Source organism: Henckelia pumila, chromosome 2, assembly GCF_033568475.1.
Source record: "Henckelia pumila isolate YLH828 chromosome 2, ASM3356847v2, whole genome shotgun sequence".
Lineage (NCBI taxonomy): Eukaryota > Viridiplantae > Streptophyta > Magnoliopsida > Lamiales > Gesneriaceae > Henckelia > Henckelia pumila.
Genome location: NC_133121.1, coordinates 145,432,113 through 145,440,573, shown reverse-complemented (window position 1 = coordinate 145,440,573; position 8,461 = coordinate 145,432,113).

Here is an 8,461-nt window from a genome sequence, read left to right as displayed (position 1 = left end):
CACATATATATCTTCAGTTTTTCAAAGATTTCAAGTGTTGAGATATATATATACATTCTTAAGTACTTATAACCATTTATGGGTATCTTAAATCTATAAAAATTATATTATATGGTTTCATAGTTTGGGTGGACTTGCAAAATTAATCCATACCTAACTTTACCTTGTTTCACTTTGGCAAAAGGCTATGAAGTTGAGCTTGAGTGGAAAAGAGGAAGCTGAAAGCAATCAATGAGTAATGCTAGATAAGACCTTTTGGTATATATTGATCATCATTCGCTAGAAAAATCAATCCCTTCCATTTCTTTGATAATTATTGGTTCTTTTCATAGTGAAAAATATATAAATTTCTTTTTTGGGGGGGATAGAAGCTTCTGATACATGCAGCTGATGCATAGCATATTTGGGTGTTCATGTGTGAGTGTGTGTGTGATATGTTAATTACTCGATTATACGTACTGATAAGCAATGAATGATTTCGTTTTTCTATATTATATATAATCTAGTGTAGTTTTTATTCTTAGGCTGCAGGGAATATGTAAAATATACTATATTCTTCATGAAAGCATATAAATTGAATGATATTCTACTCTGTAGAAGTATTCTTGGTAGTTAGTTTCATCCTGAATGATCAAGTACTACTGCATATTGTTACTGGTGTTAAGATGACGAAGCAAGTAGCTAGCACGACCTTCCCGTTGATCAAGTTCCCGGTGCTTCGGGTATATACATACATCAGCTATGTAAATATTTCGTCTCCGTTAGCTGCCCCGGCCAAGGTTGATAAAGGAAATTAGGCTTGAATCTTACAATGGTAGATTTTCAACTTGTTCATTAGTTAGACCAATAAGTTCCTCGTCTAATTGCAGACATTATATATTCTGTGAAACCTAACAGTACCTGTTAATATTTTCCTTTTTAAAACCATGGAATTGTTACTATATATATATATATATATATATATATATATATGAACAATTAAAAAAATATATGCACAGGATATGTTAATAAAAAAAAAAGTTGTAATCAATTAGAACATTGAGCATTCAAAAAAAAAAAGTCTCTTAAAAGATAATAATAAATTATGTATAATTGCAGCGAAGTCTTGAATTGAAAGTCTCCCAGCTGGGCTTGGTTTTAAATTTAAACGAACCCCATTTCCCAAAAATCTTGAAATGGTCTGTACTTTCTTCTTTAGAACCAACCCATGCATTTAACTTTGGCCCCTCTTAAAAGTTAAAAGGCTAATTGCATCTATCTACTATATATGCATTAAGCTTTCAAGTAAAATCATTAGAATAAATGTACATATATATGAGTACATGTCTACAATAAATTCATTGTCACAAGTGTGCTTTTAAGTGAAACCTAATATATGAAAATTGGACTTTAATTTTAATTTGTTTGTTATATATAATAAATGCTACATCTGTCTCAATTACATAGGTATGTTATTTTCCACATATATATTAAGAATTCATTATATTGGAAATATCAATTTTACACATATTTAATGAGGAACAAATTGGTGATAAATCCCCAAACCCAAACTTGACTTTGCCCTAACTTCCTACCCATAAGATTCTTTGCAATAGCTCCCTAGGACCACAAAACTTGAATATTTAATTGTTTAATTCTCGTACTGGATTTATGCTTTTTTATGCTTAAAATCTAAAGACTTTATGCTAAAATCTGAAGATTTTGTGCTTATTCATGATACAAAGAATTATCCGTAAAAATGGTATCAGAGCCTTAGGTTAATTATTCAAACATAATATTATTCGTTAATTCATGCTTTTTTTTGTTGAGGAGAAGATTTTTTTTTTTAAAGATGACTTCAAACGAAGGTTTGAATCAAAAGGATTTTATTCATATAAAATTCTATAAACAAGTTAATCTATTCACAATAGATTACTTACAACAGGTTGTGATTAATGCTCTTAATTTTGAAGAGATAAAGAAAAATGATTTCTAACTCTCAATTTTTAGAGATTACCAAAGATTCCTCTAAACTCTCCGGAGATCTTAGAGAAATTAAAAAGACGGTACAATATTACAGCAATCAGCTGTATAAAATACCTCGGCAAATTGAAGAAATCCTTAAGAAATAAGAAGAAATTCTTGGAAACCTAAAAGATCTTCAAAATAAAATCATAAATCTAGAACACACTTCGGGTTCTAGAAAAGGAAATACAGGATGAAGTTTACCACTCTCATTTGGTACCGAACCTTTGTTACATCAGAAAGGTAAAACCAAAATGGTCCAAAAATCTTTAACCAATTATGAAATGATGATTAATCTTATAAAAGCAGTATCAGAGAAAAACACTATCTGATGACTACTTTAAAAAAATTAAATCTCGAGGATCTACAAGATCTTGCGGATTCTTTTGCGAATCTCAAAGTAGTAGATCTAAAAATGAATTCCCCTGAGGGTGAATAACCCATAGGGAATCCCCCAAGATATGTGGTTAAAACAGAAAAACCACATAGTGAGTCCCAGTTTGGAGAAAATTCACATCCAACAGGAACCAGATCGAGAAGGAGTAAAATCCCAGTCCATCAAACTCCTTACGGAAAAACTGTTTTAGATCCAATACATCCTTACGGGGTTATGTTAAACCTTGATGTTTTGAACTTTAAAACAAGAGAAGATCTTATAGATGATTGTACGTCAGCTATGAGAATAGCAGCAGGGACATTAGATCTCAATAAAGAAAGATTCATTAAACTTCTAGAAATGAGTCTAATGGGATCTGTTAAGATCGCATGGGAGATGACTATGCAAGAAACTAAGGAATCAATCTTAGCAGTAGAATCCCTCAGCGAGATTGGAGAAAGAATGACCACCCTATTTAAAGCACAATTCATAGGGGTAGACTATTTCAATAATCAAGATACAGAGAAAAAGAGAAGATATACTCAAGCTCTTTATAGCCTCGAGTTACATGATATCTGCTTAGTTGATGAATACATTATGTTATTCACTAAATACAGATGGAATTCGGGAGTCGAGGAAAATATAGCTATTCAGCTATTTTTTGCAAAAATGCCAAGTCCCTGGAGAGAAATGCTGATTAAAGAATATGTTCCAGGCAATCTTGATACATTGGCAAGACGCGCCTCCTTTTTGAAAGAAAAATTAGCAGAATGGTGTCATATGGCAGCATTACAGAAGAACTACAAGAAAATAAGGGGTATAGATAAGCGTACACCTTTGTGTTGTAGAGAAAATGATATTCCAACGATCATTGGAAACAGATCACAGGGATTTAAAAGAAAGAAATTCAGAAATAATCCCTATAATAAAAGAATGAAAAGTTCTTGAAAACCAAGAACATTTTGGTCCAAACAAAAGGCCAGATCCTATAGATCAGGTAGAAGAATTGGACCTACAAGAACATCCCCAGCAACAGGCTCATCACAAAGCAGGGAAAGAACACCATCAAGAAAAACTTTCAGAAGAACTCATACAAGAGCAAGTGAAAGTTTCAAGGATTGCAACTGCTGGACATGTGGAGCAAGAGGACATATATCTACAAATTGTCCAAAAAACGAGAAAAAAGGAGTTAAACTCTTTTAAGCAACACCAGATATGGATGATGCGGTCTTCTTTCAAGATCTAGTCCAAGTATATCAATTTGAGGATATCCCCTCAGATGAAAGCATATACGAAGAAGAGATATTGTTTAGTCGAGAAGTTTCTGAAGATGAATCAGAATCAGAATCAGAGTAAAGAGGAAGTGTTTCGCCATGAAACACATGAAAGTTTGGCTGGGTTCTTTAGTCAAACCACGATATCTCATAATATGGTCCAAAGGATTATGAGAGAAAATCCAACATTACAGAAGTACCAAGGATTTTCGGCAGGACAAGTTGAAAGAGTCTTAGGAAACCTAGGGCTAAGACAAAGAAGACATAATTTGATTTATAAGGTATCCAGAAGGGAAATGGCGATCCCTATGGAATTAACCAGTAATCAAATTGAAATGCAGTTAATTTTCTTTGAAGAAATTCGAGAAGAATTACAGAAATTAAAAGCAGAAGTAGCAAAGACAATGTCTTGGATTCATATTGGAGCAATCCAGATTATGATCAAGGCTACTTTTAAAGAGGGAATAGTTGACCCATAGATATCGTAGTATGCGATAAAAGAATGGGGAATATACAAGATACGGTTCTAGGAACTATCTCGAGAAATTTATGTGCAGAAAAAATTGTGGGAGTTATTTATCCAAGAATAACCTACAATTTAGCTGATAGAGATTTTAGTCGAGCCTTGACTTTGCATCAAAACTTCAAGGAAAAAAGACTAATGAAGGAAGGTAATAGGTCATATTCTATTACGTATCAAATATCATATGCTCTTTCTAATACTCACCATTCTGAATTATTTATTAGAAATGAGTTCATTGAAATTCCAGAGAACTTTGGGAAAGTTGCTCAAGCAATATACCCGGAAATATTCGAGTTTCCTTTAATTCAGGAAACAGACATTCAAATTCAAGACAGACCGGTTCTATACAAAGACCTTAAAATAAAACCCCGAAGGTTATCTTTCCAAGGAGACAGAATGACAAGCAGGAGATGGGACAAATCTCCTATTCAAGAAATTCCACCAGAAGAAAAAGAGTTTTCTATAATACGAAAACTTAGATCTCCAGAAGGATGAAAAGAAGTGAAAATAGTATTCGAAATTACAAGTCATCGGAACTTGTTCCCTTGTAACTCGATTTACTAATTGAAACAACAGGAAAAAGGTAAATAATCTTAATCGGATTACTGAGTTACAATCCCTTAATCAGATTCGAGAACTCTGTTCACAGACAGAGGAAGAAGCAACAGTTGAAATTAGTAAGTCATGAACATGATTTACTAGAACATATTGAAGAAGTAGAAATGAGTAACCATACTCTACCTTCTGAGACCTTAGGGAAACTAAAGGTAAATAGTCTTAATCGGATTACTGAGTTACAATACAGTCTGTTAAAAATGGCGGGGCCATTTAGTAATCCCTTTAAAAAATGACAACAAGTCATTTCTCCATATACATTCCGATAGGGATGTTATATGAATAATATAAGGCTGAGTATTTTGCAGCTTATATTGACTCGGGAGCAGGAATTTGTACAGCAAAAAGAGGAGTCTTCTCTGAAGAATGTGAAGAGGAATTGCCAAAAATTGCTGGAGGAGATTTCTCTCGAAGAATTTTAATTCTTTGCAAAGGAATAAAACAAGCAGAGATCCTTATGGGAGGTGCAGGTCAAACACCTTGGTACAAGGTAAAAACACCACCAATCTATTTCCATGATACAGGAGCTGATATCCTGTTAGGAAATAACTTCTTACAAATGTTTAAGAAGTACACACAAGACAATGAGTCAAGAATACTTATGTTCACTACAATTTGTGATCATAAAATTATCGTTCAAAGACTCAAGGTTGCTTTTTATCGACAATTGCTGATAATATTTCGCAGCCAGCGTGGTGATAAAGGACAACTTTTTCACCCAAAAATGAAAGATCCAAGAAGGTTTGGAGAAACCATGTTGAAAATAACAACAGAACAAGAACTCCAAACAGAGGATATGGATCTTCTCAAGGTAACTCTAAATCACAGAGATATAGAGTTAGAAAATAAAGTATCCCTTGAAGATGTCAAAAAGAGGCTCAAAGAAAGTTACAACGAGCATCCTTTGGCATGGTGGGATATAAATCAACTCAAAGCCAGTCTTACTCTAAAGGAAGGCAAAGAGTATGATGTCAGATATAAGTCTATCCCGATGAACATAACAGATCAAAGAGATATGAGAATGATTATCCAGGAACATTTGGACCTTGGTTTAATCAAAAAAGGAGTTTCACCATATAGCAGCCCGGATTTTCTGGTTAGAAATTATGGTGAAATAAAAAAAGGAAACTCAGGCTAGTTATTAACTACCAAGATATTAATAAAATCCTGAAGTTTGATGGATACTTCATATCGAGTAGAGAACACCTAATTAGCTGTGTACGAAATGCTAGAGTGTTCTCAAAATTTGATTGTAAGTCTGGATTTTACCAGATTCGAATGGAAGAAGTAAGTAAGAAATTCACAGTCTTCTCTACTCCACAAGGACACTATATTTGGAAAGTTATGCCTATGAGATTAGCTAATGCACCCCAGATATTTCAAAAAAAGATGGATAACCTTTTTAAAGATTATTTCAACTTTATGTTTTTTTATATTGATGATATTCTTATAGCATCAAAAAATATAGACGAACACGTTAAACACTTAGAGATTTTCTCTAAAATTTGTAAACAAGAAGGACTGGTTTTATCTGAAAAGAAAGCAGTCATAGCAACGAGAAAAATTGAATTCCTCGGTATTGAGATTGATGAAACTGAAATAATTCTACAACTCCATATTGTGGAAAATGTAAAAAAATTTTCAGATAAACTCAAAGATGTAAAACAACTCTAGAGTTTTCTTGGAGTAGTTAATTTTGCAGGGATGTTCATTAACAATCTAGCAATGTATAGAAAGGTGTTAAGTCCTTTGTTAAAAAAGGATGCTAGGTTTATATGGACCGATAACCATACTAAAGGGGTAAACCAATTAAAAGAGATATGTAAGAATCTCCCAAAAATGGCTATACCCGTAGATGAAGATGATCTGGTATTATTTACGGATGCCAGTGACGATTGGTGAGCAGCAGTCCTTACCAAGATCACTCCAGATGGGGAAATACCATGCAGATACTGTAGCGGTCTTTCTTCAGAATCTGAGGCCATTAGATGGCATATCAACGAGAAGGAATTTTATGCAGTTAAAAGGGCTTTTAAAAAATGACCATTATTTTTACTTGCTAAAAAATTCACTCTGAAGGTTGATAACACCCAGATAAAAGCTTTCCTAAAAAATAAGATTGAATCTAAACCTGAGAAAGTTAGGTTATTAAGATGACAAACATTATGTCAAAATTATATTTTTGATATTGTTATTATTAAATCTCATGAAAATATTCTTGCAGATTTCTTAACAAGAGATGGAAGGCAGTGACGTGGATTCCATCATGAAAATGCAGAGGCATCTCAGGGAACATCTTGGGTTGCTTCAAAACGAGTTCAACCAGTTAGCCATTAATGCTAAAATGGCCGGCAAGTTACAACAAGCTGATCAGATCAAAGTATCTAATCGAATTACAAGATGTATGCAAGCTCAAACACAACTATGGGCTGCTATTCAAGGGCCAATTATGAAGGCTATAGAGAAACCATTGGTTTCTCATAAACAAAATATGCTAAAACCATTGGTTTTACAAGAACAAGAAATACAACCACCGGTTGTGAAACAAGAATTTGAGGAATCTAAAACTCAAGAAACAAGTGCTAATCTATCATCAGCCTTTGATGATCTGGATGAAGCAACAATTGATGAGGATAACTCATCAACTCAACCCTCCGCCTCTGGGGTAAAAGAGGAAGAGATCAATCTTAGGCCCAACACTGGCAAGGGCAAATCTAAGATTGATACTAATCCATCTATTATTTCTCCATTCCAGGTTTATCAACAAAGGTGGGAGAAATTGAATACAAGGAGTGAAATCAACCCGAACACTTGCAGGGTTGATGTTGCAGGAATATATCCAAGAGTTTGGCTAAAAAACAATGTCAATCCTAAAGATGTAAAACTCTGGTATGAATTTGGGGCTTTGGCCTCAGTTTATACAACATCACCAAGCTTCCCGGAGATATCACAGTTACCAAAATGGATCCAGGAAGCAGTCTAAGAAACATGGGCAAATAATGATCATTTGGCCAGAAGAGATGTGCTTGAGTTATACTTTTTCAGTGCAGCTCCAGAACCAACAGTGAAAGGATCACACGAACCCTTTCATTTTATCAAGCTGAGGAGACCTGATATAAACAGTCATAAATTTATCAAAGATCCTAAAACTGAAGAAATACCCTTGGTGTCCACTTTCGGGGAAAATGAGATCTCAACCAGAAGGGCATTGGGTATTTGGGTCTGTCTTACTGAGATGGATAAAGTCAAGTTTCCATTCAATTTTTATCAAAATTCAATGAATGGATCGTTCCTGTTAAACACAATGACAGGAAAAACTACAGCATTTGCGGAAGAACTCTTCGAAAAGAAGAGAAATATTTTGTGGAACAACAAGCTGTCGGGGAGTAAAGAAACTCGCCAAAAATTCTGTAACATGGCTCATATTGGACGATGGTCAGAGAATATCTGCCCAGAATGCCCAAATCAGAAGGAGCCAGATTTTGAAAAAACCTTTAGACCCCGAACGGATCGAAAGGATTTTTCCGAGACAAACAAAGGTGGACAAGGACCACCGAAGATGCGTTTTCACAGGGGCCTACTTCAAAAGAAAAAGATGCCCCGACAACAATAAAGCAGACATGTGAGGAGAATAAAGCCAAAAGAAAGTGGCAGACATGTGATTCCTCC